The sequence below is a fragment of the Miscanthus floridulus genome, chromosome 7, assembly GCF_019320115.1.
Source record: "Miscanthus floridulus cultivar M001 chromosome 7, ASM1932011v1, whole genome shotgun sequence".
NCBI classification, from domain to species: domain Eukaryota; kingdom Viridiplantae; phylum Streptophyta; class Magnoliopsida; order Poales; family Poaceae; genus Miscanthus; species Miscanthus floridulus.
The window spans coordinates 30014408-30039137 of record NC_089586.1 but is presented as its reverse complement, the minus strand read 5'-3'; the positions used below and the strand labels follow the sequence as shown (position 1 = coordinate 30039137).

The window sequence follows — 24730 nt, the reverse complement described above, 5'->3', positions numbered from 1 at the left end:
CGTTGGAGCGTGTATCGTGTTTGGGCCCATTAGGGGGCGCGTCCATGGGGGTGACGCCCAAGACTCTATAAATACCATCTGTCGCTCTCCTTAGGGTTTGGGTTTTGTTTAGTTCTTGATTTCCTCATGAAACAGACATTGTTTTGCTGCAACTGTCGCTGCCAAGGCCACTTGCTGTGAACCAGGGCCCTAGTTCTTGATCTTGTTCGCCTGTGGCGATTAGTCCTTTTGAATAAAGACTTGAACTCCTTCTCGTTATCATAAGCCTCATATTTATTTGCAATTTTAGATTGCGTTTATCTCGTTCTTGCTTGTGTTCTCGATTCGCTTGCAGGAAAGCCTTCTCGGCGAGGTCAATCGCGTTCGCGTGGTTGATAACCAACGAAGCTATGGTGTAACGGTTGCGGGGGTCCGAATCAGTCTTGGTTTGAAGCCTAGATTGTGAACGTTGAGTCTCCACCAATCAACGCTATCATACCTTTTAAAAGATCGGGCCTAGTCTACATCAAGTGGTATCAGAGACCTTGTTGCCCGTTAGGTATAACTTTGTTTCCCCTTTAGATTGTTACTGTTTTTGCATTACCTATAGTCCACAAAAAGCCAAAAAACATATACATCATCACATATTCCCTATCCTATAGCCTCATTATGCCGTGCAATTTCGTCTCTGTTTCGCGTTGTTGAGTTTGTGCCCTAGGTCAAGTTCTGGTTGTTGGTTTTAGATCGTTTTTAGTCCAGTTTGTGTTTTCCCCTTTGTTTTTCATTATAATCCATGAATATCTCCAAGTCTTGTTGAGTTTCCATTATATCCATCAAACCCTAGTCCACGCCATCTAATTTCCTACACTTGTCTTCACTGTTTCCATCCAATCATTGTTGCCGTGACCAATTTTGCGCGCATTGTTCCCGTTTTGTCCTTTAATTCAGAGTGCGCTCGTAAAACTGGTCTAGTTTTCGCATACGAACTTGGATTTCGACGTTCCATATATCAAAATCGATCAGAAAATTTATTTGGATCCGTCCATCCCCCACGTTATTGGGGTCGAAGATTTTTATTTTGGTCAAAAAGTGGTCACAAGATCCTGTTTTCGTGGTCACAAGGTTTTTGTCGATTTCGAGCACGTCTTCTGAAAATTCCACAGGCCACGTCTTTCACTTGTTTAAGCTCATATTTTCTGTGGTTACTTCTTTTGTGCTCCTAAGTGAAAAAAAATATCAAAAAAATAAAAAGAAAAAGTCAAAATTTCTCAAAAAAACAACGTCAGCCCAAAAAAATAGAAAAAAGAGGGGCAAAAGAGGAACAATATCTAGAGGAGCACATAGAGAGCGTCATTTGAGTTGTGTTTGCGTGCGCTAATTTCTACCTTGTTCCTAATCATATTCTTGCTGTTCACATCACTTAATACATCTAGTACTTGGAATGTGAGTAGGCCAGCAACTAAGACAAGTACTTGGAATACTTATTTAGCTTTGCTATTCAGTTATGAATTTTACTATTTCTTGCTACTATATTGTGCCTATCCAAGCTCCACTTTCTTCTAACCAAGTATAGGTTTGCCTTGCAACTGTTACACTTAAGCCACAATGGTATCACAGTCACTGACCGATTGCACCGCCTGTTGCTTTGGTAAGAACACTTGTAAGACCATGGTAAGACGCTTGAGAGTTGAGTGCCTTGTTTTTCCTTGTCCACAACCTAAGTAGTTGGTAGGAATAATACTTTTGTGTTGTTTTTTGCTGTCTTCTAATAATGACAGGTTGTTCGTATCCACCGACTTATGATGGTATAGGTGCTGATGAGTACATAGAGTGGGAAATTGCCATCGATAACATATTTGCTACTCATTTTATGTGTCCAAAGAGGAAGGTAAAAATGCAGTTAGTGTTTTGCGACATTCTACTTTATCTTGGTGGGAGTCTTTAGATCCTTCTGATAAGCCTCAAACTTAGAATGATATGAAACTTCTTATGCGAGAAACCTTTGTTAATTCACCTCCTGTTTTGACTTCATATGATGAGGTGCACCATTTAAAGGAAGAGTCTGTTGTTATTCCTCTTGCTATGCCTAACCTTTTGTAGGACAATATAGAAAAGAGCGAGGATGACGTGACAGAAAATGAGAAGCTCACAGCCTCATATGAAAATTCAGAACCATCAACTATTACCCCTGTTGAACATGAGAGCAAATGTAATGCCCATGATGCTAAATTCATAGCAGATGAGAGTTCTCTTGATGTGCTGAATTTTTCCACCAATCATGCTATGATAGAGCAAATTTTAGTGGATCATTCGTTTAATTTACCTTTGTCACAAGATGATTTGCTTGATGTTTCTTGTGACGAAGATGACTTGCATGATGATATTTATGTTATACCCATGCAATCATTGAAGAATGATCACGCTATATGTGTGCTGAAAATAAGAACTTATGATGAAAATAGACTTATTATTCATAATGCTAGTGAAGTTGATGAGCTGAAATTGTTGTATTCTTTAAATACTTTGGGTTACATTGAATTTGAGGTTCCGTGTAATCTTAGTTCTTTAGAGGAGAAACTTTATGCATATGCTGATTTGCCATAGTTCTCTAGACATATATATTATGTTTTTGGTAAATATAACAACCAAGGGCAATATTTGATACAATGAGTTTACATTTGTACAAATCTGAATTCTCCTTTTGTTGTGCAAATTAATGATCAACTAGAGGATAGTAAAATCAACACTGTTGTTATGCCATATTCCTCTAGTTTTGCTTTTCGAACACAAGTGGAATCCAAAGAAATAGAGTATATATTTCTTATTAGTACTAATCTTTTGTAGGATAGTATTGGCAAAGATCGTGTGTGTTTCAATCGAGCAGACTACATGTCTGTAGGACAAGACATGCTATAAACCTAAACATGTGGTCATATTCTTTCTCACAATATTGTTCATTCCCATTATTTTGGAAACCTCGTTTGTCCTCATGTTGTGCAGGATCGACTTCAAACAAAATCGACGCCGAGGACGGCTTTTCATCAAGAAAGGGAGGATGATGAGGACATGACCTCCATATATATGACCATGCTTGGAGAACCATATGGAGACCAAGGAGATCAGTGAGGGTGTCCTAAGCATGAAGGAGGCCCGAAGCTCATCCGGTTCGAGTCACCAAGGTGGAGGCCCAAATCAAGTTCGAGTTCATCTCGGCCTTCAGGACCAGTCTACCTTAAACTAGTCACCCAGGACGCATATGGATGGAAAGCTAATTGGATAAGAAAACCAACCCAATTGGTCTCATGTCAAAATCCCTTCGGAATCCACGGGAATCGTTGAAACAAGTCAGCGTCCAGAATCTGTCAGGGTGCAGCGACACCCTTTTTTTGTCCGTTGGACCGTGTATCATGTTTGGGCCCATTAGGGGGCATGTCTAGGGGGTGACGCTCAAGACTCTATAAATACCAGTCGTCGCTCTCCTTAGGGTTTGAGTTTTGTTTAGTTCTTGATTTCCTCCTAAAACAGACGTCGTTTTGCTGCAACTGTCGCTGCCAAGGCCGCTTGCTGTGAACCAAGGCCCTAGTTCTTGATCTTGTTTGCCTGTGGTGATTAGTCCTTTCGAATAAAGACTTAAACTCCTTCTCTTTGTCATAAGCCTCATATTTATTTGCAATTTCAGATTGCGTTTATCTCGTTCTTGCTTGTGTTCTCGATTCGCTTGCAGGAAAGCCTTCTCGACGAGGTCAATCGTGTTCGCGTGGTTGATAACCTATGGAGCTATGGTGTAACAGTTGCGGTGGTCCGAATCAGTCTTGGTTCGAAGCCTAGATCATGAACATCGAGTCTCCATTAATCGACGCTATCATACCTTTCGGAAGATCGGGCCTAGTCTACATCAACCAAAGCTACACCTCTTGCGTGGCTCCGCTTCGGCTGACCCCCGAGGGTAGGCTCCACCTCGGCCAATGTCTGAGGGTTGGCTCTGCCTCGCCCGATCCCTCGGACATGGTTCCTAACGGAAGCTCACACCACCGCCAACCACTATGGGCCAGAAAGTACAACCCCAGGTCAAACTTCTGGCATCGTGCATGGAGCGGTCACGTCTCAGCACGACCCGTCCCCACGACATGTCATTCCAGGGGACTCACAGCTACCCATAGTGATGGACACATAGTCACTATGCTACCTACTCCCTGTACGGCCGTTGGTTCATCGGTCTGACGCCTGGGTCCACGCTCCGTCGTGCCTGACCCCTCGACCGCGCCCGATGCCTAGGTTCGCGCTCCATCACGCCCGAGGGTGACTCATGATCTTACACCCACCTGTTGCTCTTGTATAATGAGTATAAACAGCCCCTTCATGACTTCGTAGAAGTCCCAAAAGGGCTCGGAGGCTCCTGTCGGGTTCATAAACCTAGGGTCCCCGATGGGCCCGCTTCCCAGCAAAAGGTCGACCCAACAGATAGTATTACAACAACGCGCGATTCCTGGGCTAGCCCAGATACCTAATGAAAGGCCGAAAGAGTGATCCAGTCTTCGACCGAAAGGCCCGATCGAGGAGGGGACGATGCTCGCTTCCAACTCCGACCCGCTTTTCCGACCAGGAATACGCCAAACCTCTGCTTACAGCTCTTCTCCGACCGGCACGGTTGGAGCCGACTAGGAACGACCGACCGGGGACGCCCGCTCGGTGAGGACCCAAGAATCAGGCGGAGCAGATAAGGCAAGACGCTCAAGTCAACCGCAATACCGATGACCGTACCCTGCACACATGCAGGACAATACCGCCCGGCCTTGCCAGAAGGGTGCTATGCAACCTTTCAGATATGTCAGAACACAAACAATGTTGTGGGCGTTGACATTTGTCCTACAGTATGGTAGGTGCCGATATTTGCCATCCTAGACAAACACGATGGGGCCTACCACGTGTATCTAGGCGTCAGCAGTATTGTGGGCGCTGACAACTGTCTTGTACCCGACGGCGTGGGCAGCAAGACTAGGTAGCACACACACACACACTCTCTCTCTCTAAACTTGTAAGGCCGCCCCCTTCACCTATAAAAGGAGATGCGCTCTCTCCTAAACATAGGACGGTCATTCCGACTCTTTCTCTGCTAAGCTTTAGACATTTTGGGTACTCGAACAACTCCACAGCTCTAGAACTCTAAAGCTACGCAGAGCATACATTTCAATACTTAGCACATGTTGGAGCTCCCGTCACTCTTGGCCCTTCGGTTCAGAGCCCGACCGGATCTTTAACACCCCCTTCTTATTCCCACTTGTTTGTAATCCCACAACAAACTTTGAGCACCTGGGCTCAGGAATAAAGTCACCGACTGACTGGAACTGGACGTAGGGCATGCTGCCTGAACTAGTATAAACCCTATGTCATTGAGTGCTAGGCCACATCCGATCACAACGCATAACAAAACTATAAATATTTACTTGTTGGTCAATTTTCGCACCGACAGTTTGTTTTCTAGTCATTACTCTTAACCACAATATAATTGACTCATTGCATGTTTGTTAGTTAGACATTGAATTTTATATACAAATGCTCCATCGGACATGTTTGTGGAATGAAATATGGTACATTAATCCAAGTATCCAAAAGGTAGAATTTTGAGTTGTTCTGCACTGGAGAATGCGTATTGGCACTTTCATGAGTTGCCTAGTTAGTTTGAAAGCTAGCATGCAACATACTAATATTTGATGAAGACAAAGTTTATATCAACTTTGTAACTAATGATATCTTCATTTGAAATTATTTAGAGTCCAAAAACTATATTTTAAGTTCTCAAGTTTTGAATTTTTTTTTGGAATTTTCTAAATGACCATGGATGGAGATATGACATGAACCAAAGTTGTAGTACTCAACAAGATAAAACTTTTCAATTCAAACTTTTTTTTTCATTTAAAATCATTTAGGATCTCAAATATTCATTACAAGATTCACTAATACCAAAACAAAATGAAAGAATCGACTTTGTGGGTGTAGTGATAGGTGAGGTTCACGCAAAACAAGTTTGTATTCTGGTTGTGGTATGCGCGTGAGAATTTGGTGCAAATACCTCCGTTGTGATAGTGACGAAGACAAAATCATATAAATTTGGGAGCTCAGAAAAACCGCAGGAACATGAAAAAAAATTCCTGTGTTCCAGACACAGGCCCAATGCACATTCCACAGTTCACCCTTACAAGGAAGGAGAGATAGAGAAGGGATTAAAAATGTGACCCTACATTTTCGAACGAGTATTTGCAGCAATGCACAGTACACCTAGAAGGTACATGTAATATTAAGGATATATAACTTAATAAGGAACGCAAAACATATGCAACGCTACAAAGATGATTATTTTACAGTTAAATAAACATTCAAGTTGAGCTCCAAAGTATGGCACCGGCAACAGGGCCCCCGGACATCTAGCTTAACAGCGGAGGGTACTCTCCCCACGATGTATCTTTGGATGGCTTCGAGCCCGTTATAGGCTTCCAAGATCTTTTCATTACTCAGATAGTAGCAGTCGCCAGTTTTGCGGGTAGAGGCTGAAGAACACCTGCCAACATTGTCGTCGTCATTCCGATAAAATACGCTGTCCAAGGTGATACATTCCAGTGACGTTGCATTCTCAAGAATATGGCATGTTAGCTCAACCATGCTCTACGCGGAGCAGAAACCCAAGATCGTCACATTCTTGAGGCTATCATATGCTTGTGTTCAAGCATCTGCCTCATATGTGAGGCATCTCCAAAAAACTGAATGAAAAGACATTTCGTCCTGATCTACCTGCAGAAGAGTAGAACTCACTTAAACAATCGATAACCATAGATACTTTATATGTTCTGCAAGAAGAAGACTTACTCCTTCAAAAAAAAACCAAAGACAAATAATCATATCCTTGGGAAATGTCTCCATCAAGATAAATTTCCAAGTGCTTGAGGTGGAAGAATTTGGCTGCTGCCATGGGTGTAGTAACCATCTGTGGGAAGATATCCCATACGAATTAGTATATCTCAGGGCCCGAAAGTATTACTGCTACTGTAAAAAATCACAGAGGTACATAATAATATAGAGCTTCAGATCGTACCTCACTAAGTGAAGACAAACGAAGAGTTTCAACATTTGGTGTGATATATGGAAGCTTGGTAATAGCATAACAGAGAAGGTTGCAGTCATCTATACAGTCCATACTTATGTTCTTCACTTGTGAAGACCCAAGAGATAATTGTACTAGGTCACCGTCGCAGACAAATTTAAAGGTCAGGTTGAGAGCTTTGCTCTCTATCATTTGCAGCATTTCCCATGTAGACACAGTCACGCGGCTGAGTCGCTGCAGCACACATGGTATCTTCAGGCAGATTATTTCACTGCAATCTCTGAGTTCAAACTGCTCCAAAGCAAAAGCATTGGAGAGAAGGCACCCTAACTCTTCTCCTGTAATACGCACTCCAAACAGGTAGAACTTTGTTAGGCTTCTAAAGCAACCAATGCCAAACGTGGGACGGAAGGCACAAGAGGTGAGGTGAAGATGCTGAATCGAGTTTCTGTTCCCACCAAATAAAAGTGAGCACGGGAAGCTGTACCCTTCCTCGTATTGTAAAGGCAGCTTAAGGATGAGGTTATCAACCCTTGGTGTAATAGCAATCTGAAGCCAGTTGTTGAGATAATGAGTGTCAAGATTGTGACAATGAAAGATGTTAAGTTTGAGTGTCTTCAAGCCATTGCCTGAGTGGTTTTTTAGAATCTGGTCAACTATGCATGTGAAAGCCCTTCCTATATCATCTTCTCCACATGCATTTTGTTTCAAACTCAGTGTTTTCTTAGTGAAGACTAGGTTTGGGTAATAACATCTCCATGCGCTTAGAAACATGTGAGATACACAAGCAGCAGCTCGCAATGGCAGTAGGGAACGTACATAGCACCAGATGTCCTGCACATGCATGGAAAGGGATTCAATTTGAACATTAGGATTGCAAGGGAAAGTAGTTTCTTCAATTGAAAACAGAGGACCATACGGAATGCTCTATGATGTTTCCATATAAAAGAGCCAGACAATGCCTTGAAAACTAAATATTGCCTAGTGTGGCGCCTCCAAGACATATTAAACTATTGAGGTTGGTCTTTCTCCTATTCCGCACTCCAACAGGAGGGAAAAAAAATAATCAGCAATTAATTGACACTCCAACTAGTTGAGCATTGCCATGTTAAGCAAATTATCTTCTGCCTAAGGTATGACGCGTACTTCTGATTTGCATATATAGAATCCAACAAATCTAGTTGCAGTGTAAAATACATGCCATACACCTGTATTTGGTAAATAATGATGTTTTAAGATGTTATATCAGATAAAAAAAGTACTACTAGTTTGCCTCAGTGACTATGCCTTGTTCGCTTGGCTGATAAGCCATGGCTGAAAGTACTGTTGGCTGATTTGTTGTGAGAGAAAAATACCGTTTGTTGGCTGAAAAAGTACGGCTTATAAGCCAAGCGAACAGGGCGATACTATGACTGTTATGTAGTGCTGTATTCTCACGATAGTTTTATACGGCCACAAGTTCACAATAACTCGGCTGCTGCAACTGCAATGTTATGTAGCGCTGTTTTTAACTGGAGTCTTTGAATATAGTGTTTGAATGTTTGTATTGTGTGTAATTTGCAGATGGAGATACTATGACTGTTGCCAGTATCAACTATCATGCATTCATGCTAGCATCCTTCCTACATGTGCTTGATGTGGAAGAATCCTAGGGGGCAGTTGGACACTGAGGATCTTGTAAGCATAAATAGCAGCAGGACACAGGTAACACCACAACAATCACATCGAAAGTTGAACAAGAGACTACTGCAGGTAATGGAGATCCAGACACAGTTACATAAAGCTTGCACCTTATGAAGAATTGAGGATACTAGAAGTCTAAGATTAAAGGAGGACATCTTTCTACTATAGTTAAATAAAAAACACAACAGTGGAAATGGAATGCTACTAAGTAGGAATATCATAGCATGCTGCAATATAGAAATCTAGGTGCCGACTATGGCCTTACAGGTGAGACATGATATCATTGTAAGTTGTAACAGGGACTGCCAAGAGAGGTCGATCGATGTTATTACAGATCAGCAGCTCATTATGAAGACACAGGGACCGAGTAGCCTAAGTAAACATTCTACAGGGACTGACCAAGTAATAATTTCTAAGTTGCAATTTGCAATATATATAAGCATACCTCTGGGAGGTTTGGCCCTGAATATCTTGGATGTTTACGACGCTGTGAGTTACCCTTCTTTGCTTTAGACATGGAAGTGACTGATTCATCTAACACATGCAAGACATCGGCGTTTGTATGGTTACCCTGTGGATAATACAGATACTAGTACATCATGCGCGCCATCGCGCGCGCCGGCATGAGATCAACTATCTCTGCCGGTGTACATTTCATATGGGAGTTCATATTGGGCAAAGAAATAATATCTTATAAATTATAGAAGTAAGAGCAATGCTCCACTAAATTATAGAAGCAAGAATAATTATCTCTACGGAAAAATGTAAGTAGCTGGTAGAACAAAAACAATAAAGCAAGAAAAATCATAGCCTTTACGCATGTGGTGGCAAAGTTACAGGATGAAGCAGGGAAATAATAATAACATCAAGGTAGCATTGTTGAGGCATAATACATCAGATGCAGGTATTTTACCTGTAGCGTGAATAGCTTCACTCCAAGGATAACAAGGCGTTCAAAGAGAGACTGTGGTAACCCTGCACGGTTTTTTTTTCACATGATGACTGGACCCAGACTGCAATGATCTCCGACAAGGACCACCTACAATTTGAAGAGTATAAATAAAGGATAATAAAATAAAACAATATTTTTTTTTACCTGCTTGACACCAAGCACGAAAGGAATAAGGCGTTCAAAGAGAGATTGTGCTAACCCTGCATGGGGTGTTTTCTGCACATGATGAGTGGACCCAGTTGGCAATGATCTCCAACAAGGACAGCCTACAATTGCAAGAGTATAAATAAATAAATAAATGATAATAAAATAAAGCAACAAATCTAGATTTCTACCTGCTTGACACCAAGCACCAAAGGAATAAGACATCCAGGTTCTGTTGCCTGCGTGTACACATCAATAAGAACCTGGCAATGAAGTTTGCTGTTGACTCAGGATACATGGCACAACAGGAATCATTGTTAACCTGAGACAGCAGGAGGCAATAATAATTGCTTGTTGGAAACGGAAGTCTGAAAGACGAGGATCTTCAGTACCAACACAGGTGCAACAAATGACATCGGCACTCTGCAGTATCTCTCTTTGAGTGGCACACGTTAATGCCTTGTACTTCTTCTCATCACTGCTGGACATGTCACTTACAATAGTATAATATGCTTGTAAGAATACTCACTCAATAATATGTGCATATCACATCCGTAAAAAATGCTTGATTGTGGCACGACGGTATCACAATATTTAAACATGGATGACATTGTTCATCTTTCAGCTGCTTTAGCCCTGTGTAGTTCAGAGGTATCAAGGTGCCTAACCTAGATTTTACATAAGCATCAGCGACATTCATAGCAAGATTAATCTCCATAAAAGCAACAAAAGGATGTACCAGATAACGAAGTGTCAGATGCTCAACAGGAGACGAAACAACTCCTCTAGATTTTGCCCACAACGTAACGAACTGTAGCGTGTAATCGAAATTAATAAAAAAAATGACTAAATACCGAATCAATATCAGGATAACAGCACCAACAGAAGCTGGAACCGAAAAGGTGAGCACTGGAATGGGGAGTTTTGTTGTTTATCATGCTATGATTATCCACAAACTGTTAGTTGAATATCATTATTATATAGGTATGTATGCATTTTGTATCTACTATTATCATTTGCCGATAACTCATGAGCCATCGCTAGGCCTGAGATCGTAGCACTGAAATTAAGATGCTACAATTTTGCGCTACCTTTTTTTAGTAGAAACCGATTTAACAGGTGTTCCTATCTCGTATGGGGGACAGGGATAGCTCAGGCGATGGATGTGTGGGCGCTGCAGCTGTGGCCATTGTGCTCCAAGCCAATGCCAGATCGACAATGACCAGAGGTGGGTAATGGTAGATGGAGAACCAGAACAGTGCAGAGCAAGCAGTGTAGCTGTAGATAAATTCAACACCTGATCAAAATTAAATAACACTCAAAAGGGATGTATTAAGAGTTACAATGAAGAAAGTTCAAGGGCCTACAGTGACACACAGCGCAGGTACAGAAATAGAAGCTTAGTGGATAAAAGAACCATTTGCGAAAGGAATCAATATGTCTATGAAATAAACAGTTACATGCATGATGGGCTCATGTGTCAAATGCGAGGAGAGTAAATCAATACCTATGTTTATGCAAAGAAACAGCAAAGCCATGTCTACATAGCTTAAGATGAAGACAGTAGCACCGAGTTCAAGTCTTGAATTGTCAAAAATTTTCTGGAATGGCAAAGCATGAACTGAAGCCCAAGTTGAGTTGCATATACAACCAACAACAAATGGCACACATGGAGGCAAACATGCCATCGGTTAGAAATAGGATCACTCATGTCATCCAAAAGTAAGCGTCTTCCCTGATTCCTAAGGATGTGATCTAAAATTCAATATATGTTTATTCTGTCAAACGACAAAAGCAGAACCATGCCTACTTAGTTGTGACTTCCACCAGACTTAGCTCATGTTAGTACAGCTAATGTTTTTTTTTGTACTTGCAAATAGGTATACTGCGATTATGAGGAAAAAAGAGATGAAAAGTGAGCGGTTGCAGTGTTGCACCTTCACTTAAGGAGCATAGGAGGCACCATGACGCCAATTTGAATGCAATATTGCTGCAAAGTATGGAGGCAAGGTTAATAGAACTCATATAAACACCATAGGAATTGCCAGGAATCAAGATCCAATAAGATGCAACCTTGGAACTAAACAATGCAGGCAGGACAGAGCCTCCAACTGAAGGAAGAATGGAGCAAGATTTTGCCAAGATCTCATCCAATCCTATAGGCTGCGCGGAAATTGATAGCCCAAATTGAATTCGTGACCTCTCAAACAAAGGATCTAAACCAAAAAAATGCCCGAGACGAACAGAAGCAGTAACGCTAGGTAAACCCAAAGTACATAATGGATAACCTCATGACCGAGAAACAAAACACATCGCTGAGCAAAGCAGCAGGACGGTAATCAGAGCAAACGGCACGGGAACTCGGATCGAACTGACAGGACATATTGGAATGTACCTAACAGCACGATCACACGAAGTAAGACAAACAGAAACTAGCGATTTGGTAGGAAACATAAGCTAACAAAAGAAAGCACAGCGTGGTAAGAAGCGACAAACCCGCTGTACAAAGTACAATTCTAAGCATACGCACAGAATATACAGCAAACATATGAATGCACACACAAACACATGGAATTCATCACTAAACGTGAGGAAACTGATCAGAGGAAAATAAGCGGCACAGCAACCGGATAAGAAACAGGCCCCCCCTGCCGATGAGCAGCTCTCTACCATGGCACCACGCGACTGGCACCCGCGTTGCGCCGGGATTCGGGAGGATGAGGACTGGAGGAGAGCGGCTGCCTGTGAATACGTTTTTTGTTCATAATGGTAGTGTGAAGTATAGATGGTTACTGTAAGCAATTATAATTTCATATAAATGAATACTTTAAGCAACTATAATGCTTTCAGCATTCACAGGTATATATGCATTCTCTATCTACTATTATCATTTGCCGATAACTGATGAGCCATCGCTAGGCCTGAGACCGTAGCACTAAAATTAAGATGCTACAATTTTGCGTTCCTTTTTTTTAGTAGAAACCGATTTAACAGGTGTTCCTATCTCCTATGGGGCTAACTCACCTAGTCACATGCCAACGCTTTTCAGAGAATGCAGTCACCGCCTTTTGAATACGTTGCAGATAACATAGTTTGTTCGCATCAATGTCCCAAACCTGCAAACGATGTGCCTTCCAGATTAGCAATACATGCATAAGCTATGAGGGGAGACATTTTCAATTTGTTTTCGAGAACAGGAATCGTATGTGCAAGCAAACTACATGCATACATATAGAAAACATAATCAAGGGATCAGAGATATAAGGTGGCAAAGGAGATATAGGGTTTTTTTTGAAGTTACCGTAGCAAGACCAAGCAAGGTCAGGGAGGACGAAATAGAGCAGAGGATGCAGCTGGACTGGCTTCGGTCGCGTCAATGGGGCCGATGACGACGCAGGCGGGGTCGTGCTGCGCTGGGTTCGCCCGCATCAGCGGAGGGCGGTCGCGCAGCCGCCGCGGCTGTGGCGGGGCCATAGCGGCGGCCGACGGCTGCACTGACGGCTGCCCACGGTGGTGCGGCGTTCGATCCGGCCGCATGGAGTGTTCCCCGCACCGGTACGGCACCCGATCCGAGACAAGAAGGGAGAGGCAGCGACAGATCAGGAGACGGAGAGGCACCTAGGGTTTCCTGTTGCACAGGAGCAGCCGCGCAACATCGGTAGGAGGCCGCGTGCGGGGGGGGGGAGTTGGGGGGGAACCCGCGCCGGCGGCCAACGACGGGGCCCACTGGCGCAGCTGCGTTGCCGGTTGCGGCGGCGCGCCGTCGCGCCCCGACACCGCTTCGCGGGGTGCGCCGCCGGTAGGGGTCCAGCTAGGCTGAGTCGAGGCGAGGGGGGAGGAGGAGGAGGGCGAGGTCGGCCGCAGCCGCGGGTTGGCGCCGGCGCGAGGCACTGTCGCCCTGGCGTCGCCCGTCGCCCGTCTGGGGAGAAAGGGAAGAGGAGAGAGGATGGGGAAAGGAGAAGGCTGTAGAAGCTGAAGCAGGAGCTGCGAATATATTCGCTTGGCCGGATTCCGACGACGAGCCGGATAAGCCGAGCAGAATCTGAGGAGAAGCCGGAAAAGGCGAGTAGAAGCAGGGGTAACTGCTTACGACGGAATCCGCTTCAAGACATCGTAGCCGTACAACGCGAGATCGAATGGCTGACACAATTCGGGTGAACGTGGATGGGCTGAGAGGCGACCGAGGCTCGCTGCTTTGATAATAACTAGTGATTTGCGCGCGCCCATGCGCGCGAGAAATGGCCAAAAATCTATCTGGGAAATGGCACAATGCTGACAAATAACAAATATCACCTAACTGACAGCTGTAATTATCAACAATGATGAGATACTGTTTTCTTAGAAACAAACGATGAAGAACACAACAGTGAGCATATATTATACGAAACATGGAGTTTGCCGTGGTAGCTGTCTTACATAATCCTTGCAAGGTTTTTAACATTTCTAAATTGCTTCAGACTGGTAGGCACTCTCTTAATATGCTACAGGTAAACAAACTTTCTCTCATCATTGCCTTCTCTAATTCGCATTATCCAAACCAGGAGAAGCGAAGAGTATTACAGCTCTAGTGCAATAATGCATAGATAAGTTTGCAAAAGTGGGAAAATATGACATGGCAATTCGCAAGAGAATAGCTATCGTTGGTACAGTGTACAAGATTGTACCTCCCCACATTGCTGGGTCCAAGAGGAAAGGAAGCACATTTCGGACAAGGGTGCAGCCATATCAATGTATCTACAACCAAATCAGTCCAAGATTCACAAAGACAGTCACTTGCGTGTTTCCAATGAAATGATTCCGAGAATGACAACCGATAGAGTAGGGCCGTGCCATACAAACCGGTTTAAAACTGAATCATGTATCTGTTTTGTCTTTTAGGTGTAATTTCATAGAGGTCAGTGTGTATGCTTAATTCACTTGCTGGACATCTGAGAGCTCCTTCAGTGTCAGAAGTGAGCCCAATTTTTGGAACCCATGAAGGCATAATATTTTAGACCTGAAAATTCAAAGTGTTACAGTTGATAGGGAATAGACAGTACAAACTAAAATGAGTAACCACACAAGGACCCAACTATCATTCAGATCTGATCATAGAAAAAAGGAAAAGGAACAGTCAATATAAGGTAATAACCGCTGCAGGAAATGTTTTCTTAGGATGACGAAACAAAAATGCACTTGTTGTCCTGAAAACATTTTGTACAAATCTCATGGCAAGGAATGCAAACACTGCAATATGTCCCTAGCAAACAGTGCATAGGCTGTTCAGGTGTTGTGAAAACATAAATTAATAGCGACTGATCTTTTTTCTTATATAGGAAGTTGAAAAAGGAAATATCAACCTCTAATAAGATCAACATTCAGGTTCCAGTTTCAGGACAAACTGTAGATCAAACGCCATAAGAACAAGATAATCCTGAGTCCTGACTTTGACTATCAAACCAGTACAAGAGGGTTTGAACTTAGTTGACACAAATAAAAAAGACTCATGTGGACTGCAAAGCAGTTTAGATTAATAGCGGTGTAAAAGGAAAGAGCAGCACATAGGCATGTGCTACAGGTAGTGCTACACCTGTTTTGCAGGAAGCATGGCCTTGTTCTTGAGTTGAGGAGAATGTGTTGCCTTTTTAATATCCTGGCTCCAATTGCTACAAACTGACACAGACAGAAAGGAACGCCTTTCCCAGTTTGGTAAAGTTTAACATAGGCAACTTACTCTTGCAAAAAAAAAAGTGCGAGAAAGCAGCACATCAAATATAGAGGAAGACTGGCAAAAGTACCTAAAAGTAGGGAGTCTTTATTCGGCTGGGAAATTTAAACCCAATGAATTTAGTAATCTCTGTAAACTGATCAAGGGCAACACAAGAAAGATAAACGATCCTCTAAAAAGGTAAAACCCTAACAAAGGTTGTCTCTGCAGGATAACACAGGTGTAATAAGACGCTGCATGAAACTTTGCAAAAAGGAATGCCTATGTGTAGAGGGAAAGGACAGAGGAAGATGTAGTAATAGGAAGAAGTACCTGAAAGTAATGGGTGTTCACTGGACTGCAGAACCCAACATTACTAAGCTGAGCAACCTCTGTTTTCTTTATCCTGCATAGTTCAAATATGCTGTTTAGACTGCCTAAATACCATATAAATACACAAAAAAGGACAAAAGTAAATATTTAGAGCGATCCCATCTAAATTGGTGGGGAAATGTGGTCAACCTTGGTAAAAAAAGCTGGTGTCGTCTAAGTATAGGAGATGGTCTGTGAATTGATTACCTCTGTGAAGGTATGCCAGATACAATCCTTGTCTGATCATAGTAGGGTTGTGGATGGCAACGAATTTTTCTATAATTGGCCAACAAATTAAAAGATTAAGCACTGTCAGTGAAGCCAAGTTGTTAAATTTTGTGCTTCCCAGTGCATTATCAACTTTGTCGATGATGATCTGGGAGGTGACATAATTCAGTTATGTGGCTATGCTGGAAACAGACTGTAACTCCATAATTATGGGAAGATGGCCTACAAACTAAAAATACTTTTTTCTACATTATAACAAACGCAACTATTTTATAAGCATGGCCATCGGAGCCTTCATCGGAGCAACAAAATATGAGTCAAAACTTTGTACCTGATTGCCAAAAGGGTTTTTTTAGCCATTGACAAAGACAAAGCTAACATTGTGTTTCCAGCACAACCATGGTAATACTGTGAAGGTGGGAAAATGTATATGGTACACCAAATAGCAGCAGCCAATGCTCAAAATAAGGACATCATGTAGCAGGTTGTGTTATCCGAGAGGGAAAATTCTTACTTGTAACCAATGCCTCTTTCCAAAATTCATAATTAGAGCACGATGGAGATACCTCTCGTACTGGGATTCCAATATCATGGCACACCCTGGTCCAAAGAAATACAACCTCTGTTACAAGGCATCAGCATTTGGTATTATCTCTAGCTCGCAATATCTCAGTCAGGATTGCAGTGTCAATCACTCCCTCTTACGCAACCCCCTTAGTATGCAATTATTAGGTCTGCATGTCCACTGGACGTAGTGCAGAGAGTATAGAGTGCAAAACTGTGAGGTGAAAGAAGGTAATATCAAAGCAGGCATAAGGTCCCTCCCAACTACTTTAATTAGTATCCTGAAATTTGCTTCACTGTCTCTAAAACCATACAAGATGATAAAACCAAAGCACGTGGAATTCAGAGTAGTCAAAGAATACTTACTCTATCACTATCTGACGTATAATCCCAGGGAGGACTCCATCACTCAGTGGCGCTGTTTGCACTTCAAACTTAGTAGCCATTGTTTGATTAGAGAATTGCCCATTCCTCTCATTTTCCTCCTATAGAGAAATGCACCAGTTATTGTACAAAAGAAAGAACTATATTTTCAGAATTCCAACATGACAATGCACTTGTTTAAGTTCAAAAACTGTAGTGTACACCATTAGTAGAGAAGATTCATGTGGCTGGCAATATGTTGCAGGTGCTTTTTGAGAGACCAGATCAGATAAATACAACAACAAAATCTCAAAAGTGTAAAGAAATTTGGTCATTCCTTGGAGGCTTGGACATCCTAGAATCCATTCATAGGAAGGCACCAAGGATCGTCATTTTAGCTCAAACACTAATCATTACATGCATTTATATGATGACAGGACAACAAATAAGGCAGCAGCAGACATAAAAAGTAAAATACAACTGACCAGAATTGACGAAAAAGAAAATTTGTGAAAGGAAATGCATGACTTTCACTTGTGCCTTCCCAATACATGGATGGTGATACTCTTTTCTCTGTTCTGGTGAACAAAAATAATATGAGATTTTTCTATGTTGCATGATCACGTAAGTGCATAATAAAATCATTTCAACCTATTTTTAAAGATGATGCCAATTTTAGGGTGTTACAAAAACCCTCCACCACTATCTTGTTTTTAAAAGCTGGAACCTGATTCTGCTTCATCCCCAGAATAAAAAAGGTAGTGACGCAACAGTAATTTTTTGTTTCATCTACAATTAGAGGTTTTTTAGTACCAGCCAAAGATTCTATGAAGCATCAAAACTGATCAAAGGAAATAGCAATGAACAAAGTTGAGTTTTAACTTATTTGAAGGAAAAATAATTTGGTCTACAACCAGTGAGGTTAAATCTAAACATAAAGTTTAGGAGGTAAAGCTGGTGGCCTGATTACCACGATGTGATTGACCATGATGCGAAGTCCATTGGGTGCCCAACCACAAATTCAAGGACACGTTAATGACTATTTGCATGAGGCAACACAAATTTAGTACAAACAGACAAAGCGGAAAGGTATCCACCTTCCTTGCGCACAAAATTGTCGTGAAAGGCAAGACCAAGAAATGTGGTTCCAAATGCATGATGAAATGGAGAAGTCTAGCTACCTCACTACAAACCTGATTCTCTTAGGCAAATCTAACGTATCACATGTTGCTACTTTGGGAGAACGTTACACATCAAATTCGCTCACGACAAAAGTAAAATGAACTGAACAGTAACTCTTCAATGGCCAACAATTTGCAATACGATATTTCATTATCCATATGCTGCCTAAATATACGCCCAAAGCCTAGCAATCTGACCTCAAATTGCTCGAACAAGCAATACGCATTCCTGGCAAGATGGTGCCGAAGTCCATTGGGTGCTCAATCACATCGTGGTAGTCAGGCAGCTATGTCAATCAATAACCGCGATATGAACACTCAACAGCTCCCTACCAAACAAATTGACAACTCCAGGAAGCATGGCAAATGAATATGGGCTCCTTACCTCCTCTAGATCCACCGGCTCCGCAAACACTCCATACGCATTCTTCCTGCGGAATAGGGCAGTGGCAAAAGGAGGAGAAATCGAGCTCATTAAAACTTGACACAACAAATCTCATCTTGCGTTTGCGACAAAGATGTGAAACACGCACTTTTGAAGCTTCTCGAGAATCATTCCCAGCGCCTTCCGGTCTGGCTGCGGCATCGTCCTCGCGGTCCCTAACTCCAGCAAGCGGGAAAAGGCACTCAAAAATCAAACATCGAACAAGCAGGGCCGAGAAAACAGAAAGCAAATCGGACCTGGTACTGAAGGCCGTTTCGTCCGCGGTGCGCTCGTGGGGTCGCTCCTCCCACCACCACCAACCTACAAGGATCGCAGATCTAGCGTTAGCAAGCAGCTGCGCGGTGACGCAAAAGCAAAGCTGGCGGCTTATCCGGCGGCATGGCCCACATCGCGATGGCGAGAGCTGTCGGCGTGCAGCTCGATCCGGCCGGACGCTACGAGAGGACACGACCAGGCTAGATTCAGTGGCGGAACGAACGGATGCGGCCATGAAGGCCCTAGATCTGGTCGTGGAGGCCCTAGTTCGACCCCAGCAAAGAAGCGCGACAAGCACAGAACGATGGTCGAGCCCGGCGCCGGCGAGTGAAGGAGAGGAGGAGCAAGGGAGAGAGGCCACCTTCACCTGGGTCTGCTCGCGCCGGAGTCCTCGCGCGCTGGGGCGCGTGGGTCTTTAGAGCCAGCCGCCGCGTGGAGGCTCTGACCCGAACCAACCCCTGGGCCCCACCCGCGCCGCCGCACCGCCGGCCGTGGGGGCGAGCTCACCCCGCAACGCCGCACGGGGTGCCACCCGCGCTGGGGGCGCAACGCCACGCCGAGGGGCGCACTCGCCCTGCGCCGGGGTGCGCCATGGTGGGGGCCACCCGCGCTAGGGCCCTTGCGCTGCCGCGCCAGGCCGGCTGCCGCGCCAGGCTGCCCTAGCCGGGGCTCATGCCTCCCTTGCCAGGGAGCTGTGGCGCCCTCGGCCGGACGCGCGCGACCGGGCCCGCCCTAGCCGCCGCCGCGAGATAAGGGGGAGGGAGGAGAGGCGGATGTGGACGGGAGAGAGAGCTAGGGTTGGAGCCGGTATATATTCGGTGATCCAGCTGCTGATCAACGCGATCACGGCCACCCACCAGGCATCGAACGGCCACCATCTCGTTTACTACCGTGGACATGCTGGCGTCACGAGCTGGCCACAACGAATTTAGACTTTAGACTAGGCCGGGTTGCGCGCTTCGCTGCGCACGCAGGTGATGTGCACATCTCTGTTTTTCTTGCTGTGAACCTGTGATACCGCTCTTGCTAAGGTTACATCACTTTGATCTTTGTGAGCTGTGACTTGTATTCGAGCATCGTCGATGCGTGAGGATAGCGTGGCTTGCCTTTCCGGAGTATGTTGACGTGGTATTTCCCTTTCAATGTGGTATATGTATTGTTTTGGTGATCCATTTAGATCTTTCCGTATTATATATAATGTTTAGCTATGATGATGAAGCGAATACACATGGGATACAAAGGAACTTAGAAAAGTATACATATGCAAATACTGACTGAATTCATAAAGGGAGCATATAACGTTCTTTGCAAAAAAAAACAAATTTGCCCAACTATGTATTGATTATTTTAAAAATACATGGACACAGGACACACGATTTAAAAATAAAAAACAGTTCTGGCCGAACCCGCTAAGGGTCATACATCGTGACATAAGCACCGATTCACTTTCGCAAGCCAAATTGCCTAACTTTCCCTTTCACCTGTAACCTGAAATAAAAATAGAGAACATATATCAAATGAATAAACATTATACAGATTGGGGTTTGTCAGAACAGATGGAGTGTAGTTCCATTTGAACATTGGAAATTACCTTAGCTTTTATGCAACAAAAAAGCGGTGGTCTCAAGCTTTGAAGATTCACATGTTTCAAAATTGTGAAGAGGTGGTTTCAATATTCACAAGGGATCATAAAAAAAAAGTGAACTGACCTCTTCCAGATTTGGTGCTCCAGCTATTATTGTATTATAAGCAAGTAAATAGTTAGTCCCCACTAAAAATATATAGAAGCCAAAAGAGTCATGTTGTAGAGGAAAATGACAGATTGTAGATGAAGTTATCTGAAGTATGACAGGATCTGGTAGCTTTCTGGACATAATGTAGAGTGGTTCTACTCCAGGTTTCATACATAAAACTGATAAAACAGAGGTTTGCAAAAGAGTTTAAAGCCATCAGGAATATATGGTATTTTTTATCATAATAAAATCATGATATCACTAACCAAAAAGACTGTCGAGCATGAATATAATTTAGTGTTAATTTTATATGCAAATTATGCTAGCACCATGAATATAAAGGTCACCTAAAGCACATTATTTCATAGTATTTGACTGTACTATAGGTTTGAAACTTTGGGCAAGTTCATTTTCTTTGAACAACTGCTTTTTGGCCTGATCAATAACATCATTCTGAGGTTTTCTGAACACCTTGTCCATGTAATGATAATAACAAATGTGCCACTGACCTGTTGGATGTTGGATCTCCACTTGCAGTAAGAAGCTCACAGCTGACAGCTCCCAGGCAAGGAAGCAGTCATTGCTATTCTGAGTGGTGTGTGCTCGATGCGTCATGGCTTGCATTTAGCAACTCAGTATTGTAAGGCTTCAACATTACAATTAACTTTTAGAGCAGAAACAGAACCGCAACACTACTGATCTCTCTGCTACACGATTTTTATGAAAGAATACCACTGCAAGACGTGTGTTTACCTTTTTATGGGAGAAGAGGCTTAACAAAACGATTAGCTCAAAAAGATATAATGTAGAAAAGATTCATCAGGTGAACAACTTTCCTTTAACATTCCCCCCTCCCACAGGCCAAGAAGAAAAAAGAAAAATAGATTCCCAGCATTTAGTTCAGTGCAATTCAAATACAAGATGGCTTATATTGTAGGCATGCAAGTTTTGATCGAAGTCATCACTCTAGTGTCCGGTAAGCACAAACATAAAAGAAATCGCCATATAGGGAACATCCCGGCACATCAGCCAAAGATGCTCGACGCATATTTTATCAGAAGTGATAATAGCAAGAGGAATAAACAACAGTAGTGTAAACTCACATTTTAGAATCACATGATTGAGGAAGAGGAAGAGGAAGAGGAAGAGGAAGAGGAAGAAGCGCGGACGGAGGCGGCGAGGCGCGATGCCGCGGTAGGAGAGCGGTTTTTCTCCTTTTTTTTTATTTACTTTGATTTGATGCAGGCACAGGAAGAGACCATACGCGTGAGGTATTCATATATGATTATTAGTAGGCAGTCGTAGGGAATGTGTGGGATCGGATGATAGACCATCAGTCTCATAGTGGGATGTACCTGACCCAAGTCCGATTCTGCAGCAGCTTCCTGTTGTGACCAAGCACACAGTATATCGAAGAAACATCTACCTGCAGGAACACAATAGCACATGATATCAACAAACCATACATGCCACACATTGAGAAAAGCACGTGCGTTAATGACATCATCCCCATAAAGATTAGCATGAAACCATGTGAACACGGAGAGTTAACAGATTAAACTATTATGAGCCATAAATTATCAAGAATATATCTTCACTCAATTGTTATGTGAAGCACTGACTAAATGAGTAATCTTTTAGCCACTACAAATGGATCTTAATAGTTTAATTGGTATAAAACTAAAATAAGTTAGACAAATTTGATTAGACATTTGGACTGGCAATTCTGTAAAACCTTCATGCACATAACAAAAACTCCTGGCCACAATCCAAGAGGAAGCTCCTCGAAACACTCAACATGAAAATAAGTATTAACATATGAGCGGTTTACTACTGTGGGTTAAAACAGAAGCCTTCCCATGGGTCTCATATTCGTCAAGATTTGTTTATGGTAGGAGATGTATCATAAGTTCCAACTATTTATAACCAGAGTGAGCTTGCGCTGCTTCTCCGACCCTCCTTTTCTATGTCTGGCTATCTGTAAGTAGTAAGTAGCCTCACCCTGAAATAATTTGAAAACTGTCTACAGAGTAGTCTTATCTCGGAACTACAATATAGCTGTCACGGTAAAAAAAATAAAGCTCAAGTAACAATAGGGAAACAGTTATAGGTACCTGCTGTCATAGTTGAACCCCTTTGTCAACCAAAAGAGATTTTGATAGACATAGCCAGAGGATAATTTAGACAGGAAAAGGCATGGGAATGTCATAAGCGTATCTTTAGTCGCGAAAGCACAAGCTTAATCTGGCCAAATAAAAGCAAACCAAAAATTGGTTAGTCTAAAATAAATATACTTCAACGCAAAAGACAATCTGATTTAAAAGCTCTTCACTCTAAACTGAAATATTAAATATCAGAACACCAAAAACGCACTGAATCTTTTTTTTTCCAAAAGAAAATCAGTGGGGAACTGAAATTACCTCTAGGATGTACATGATTAGCAGCAACAGCATTGTTTGATGCAGATGGCGTTCACAAATTGTAATATAAAGCACCTAAGAATATAACAGTCCCCCATCTCGTCCTTAACCTATGGAAGGCCGGTCCAAGTTTGTTCGATGGAACATCGATTTGGACATAATATGTTTCAGTTATCACCCATGTCATCCCTAACCTGTAAAAAGCAACGATGGTTAGGCGATCTTTTGCAGGCCATATCTAGTTAGCTGGACATAATATATTTCAGTTATCTCCCATGTCATCCCTAACCTGTGCAAGGCAAATGATGATTAGGCGATCTTTTACAGTCTGAACTGAAGAGTTATTGCATCAGAATATATATTAACATGAATTATTTATTCTTAAAAACGCTGGAGCTATATAAATAAACCAAATTTCTTTTCTGAAAGTGAATTCCTGTGAAGATAACACCTTATATAGGATATAAATGAACAATATTTCTGCAGGCAAAATAAATACGGCAATATCATATACCGAAGTGCTAGCTAACCAAGTATCCTGAATTCCAGAGGAAAAAGGCAATGGAAAAACTGATCGTATGATTAGCTAGTTTGACCTTTTTTTTCATTCCCTTCCAGAGAGGGATCCAAATCAAATAGCAGTTAGGATGAGCATGGATAAAATTACAGATCAAATTACCAGATGTAATTAGAAGTACTGTGGCAAGAGTGACAACGGAGGAAGAGAATATGTGTACGGCTTACTGCACCAGAGCACTAGGGGCCCCTGCACCCGCGCGCCGCACACAACAATCAGATGGAGGAGAAAGAGAGGGCGCTTGTATCTTGCTTGAAGGACCAGCAGCAGCGAACAACAGCGAAGATCATCGTAAGAACGAAACACAGACATAGGAGAAGGATAACAGAGAAGACCCTGGCAATGGCGACGGCGGCGCGGAGGAGATGGGCGAAGGAGCAGATAGGACGCGCAGGAGGAACAGCGAGTAAAGCTAAGTGGAGCACCTCAGAAGCGCGGCGAAGAACACAGACGAAGGAGTCGAGGAGAGCCCCCGGCAATGACGACGACGGCGGCGCCGAGGAGGCGGGCGAAGGAGCCGAGGAGAACCCGCTGCCGATCCCAGCGGCGCTGCCGAGGAACGGCGTGCGACTCCGTGGGGCAGCGGTGCCGTGTCCGAAGATAAGGAAGAGATTTCTTTTTTATTTTGACGGACGGAGAGAGCGAGGGTCAGCAGGAGGGCCGGGCCAATTAAACGACGCGAGACCAAATCGAGGACTACACACGCACGAGGCCAGTGGCTGCACACGATTGGTGAACAGTAACCAGAGCGCTCTCAACGCACAGATCCTAGGAGCTTTATGGAGTTTCATATAATATATATATATATACACACACTGGTGCTGACAGAAGAAAACAATGCTCAAGCAAACACAGGGTACACGGAGGAGAATCTCGCCGAGGAGTGAGGGAACAGGATCAGGATCACAGGGGGAGAGGTGAAAGGAGCAGGCTTACTACAGACTGCGACGATGATGCTGTCGCCGCTCCGTCTGCTGCGTACTCAAGAGCTGCGGCGTCCTCACCACCCCAGCCTCCGGATCGTGTCAAGAAATCGAGGGCCGGTGGCCAGC

At 43.2% G+C, this 24730-nt stretch overlaps 1 long non-coding RNA gene and 1 pseudogene across 5 annotated transcripts; both read right to left on the bottom strand.

Annotated features, from left to right (window-relative positions):
* Nucleotides 1–6214: 6214 nt before the first annotated feature.
* Nucleotides 6215–9275, bottom strand: LOC136465289 (uncharacterized; annotated as a pseudogene).
* A 10954-nt stretch (nucleotides 9276–20229) lies between these two features.
* On the bottom strand, nucleotides 20230–24367 carry LOC136462953 (uncharacterized). 5 transcript variants are annotated; one of them, XR_010760852.1, is made up of 3 exons: nucleotides 23102–24367; nucleotides 20540–22925; nucleotides 20230–20436 (listed from the first exon to the last, which is right to left on the bottom strand). It is a non-coding gene; the product is annotated as an uncharacterized lncRNA (long non-coding RNA). The 5 variants fall into 5 exon arrangements; XR_010760851.1 differs by having other exon boundaries at nucleotides 20230–22683; nucleotides 22796–22925; XR_010760850.1 differs by having other exon boundaries at nucleotides 20230–22107; nucleotides 22796–22925.
* Between the last annotated feature and the right edge of the window lie 363 nt (nucleotides 24368–24730).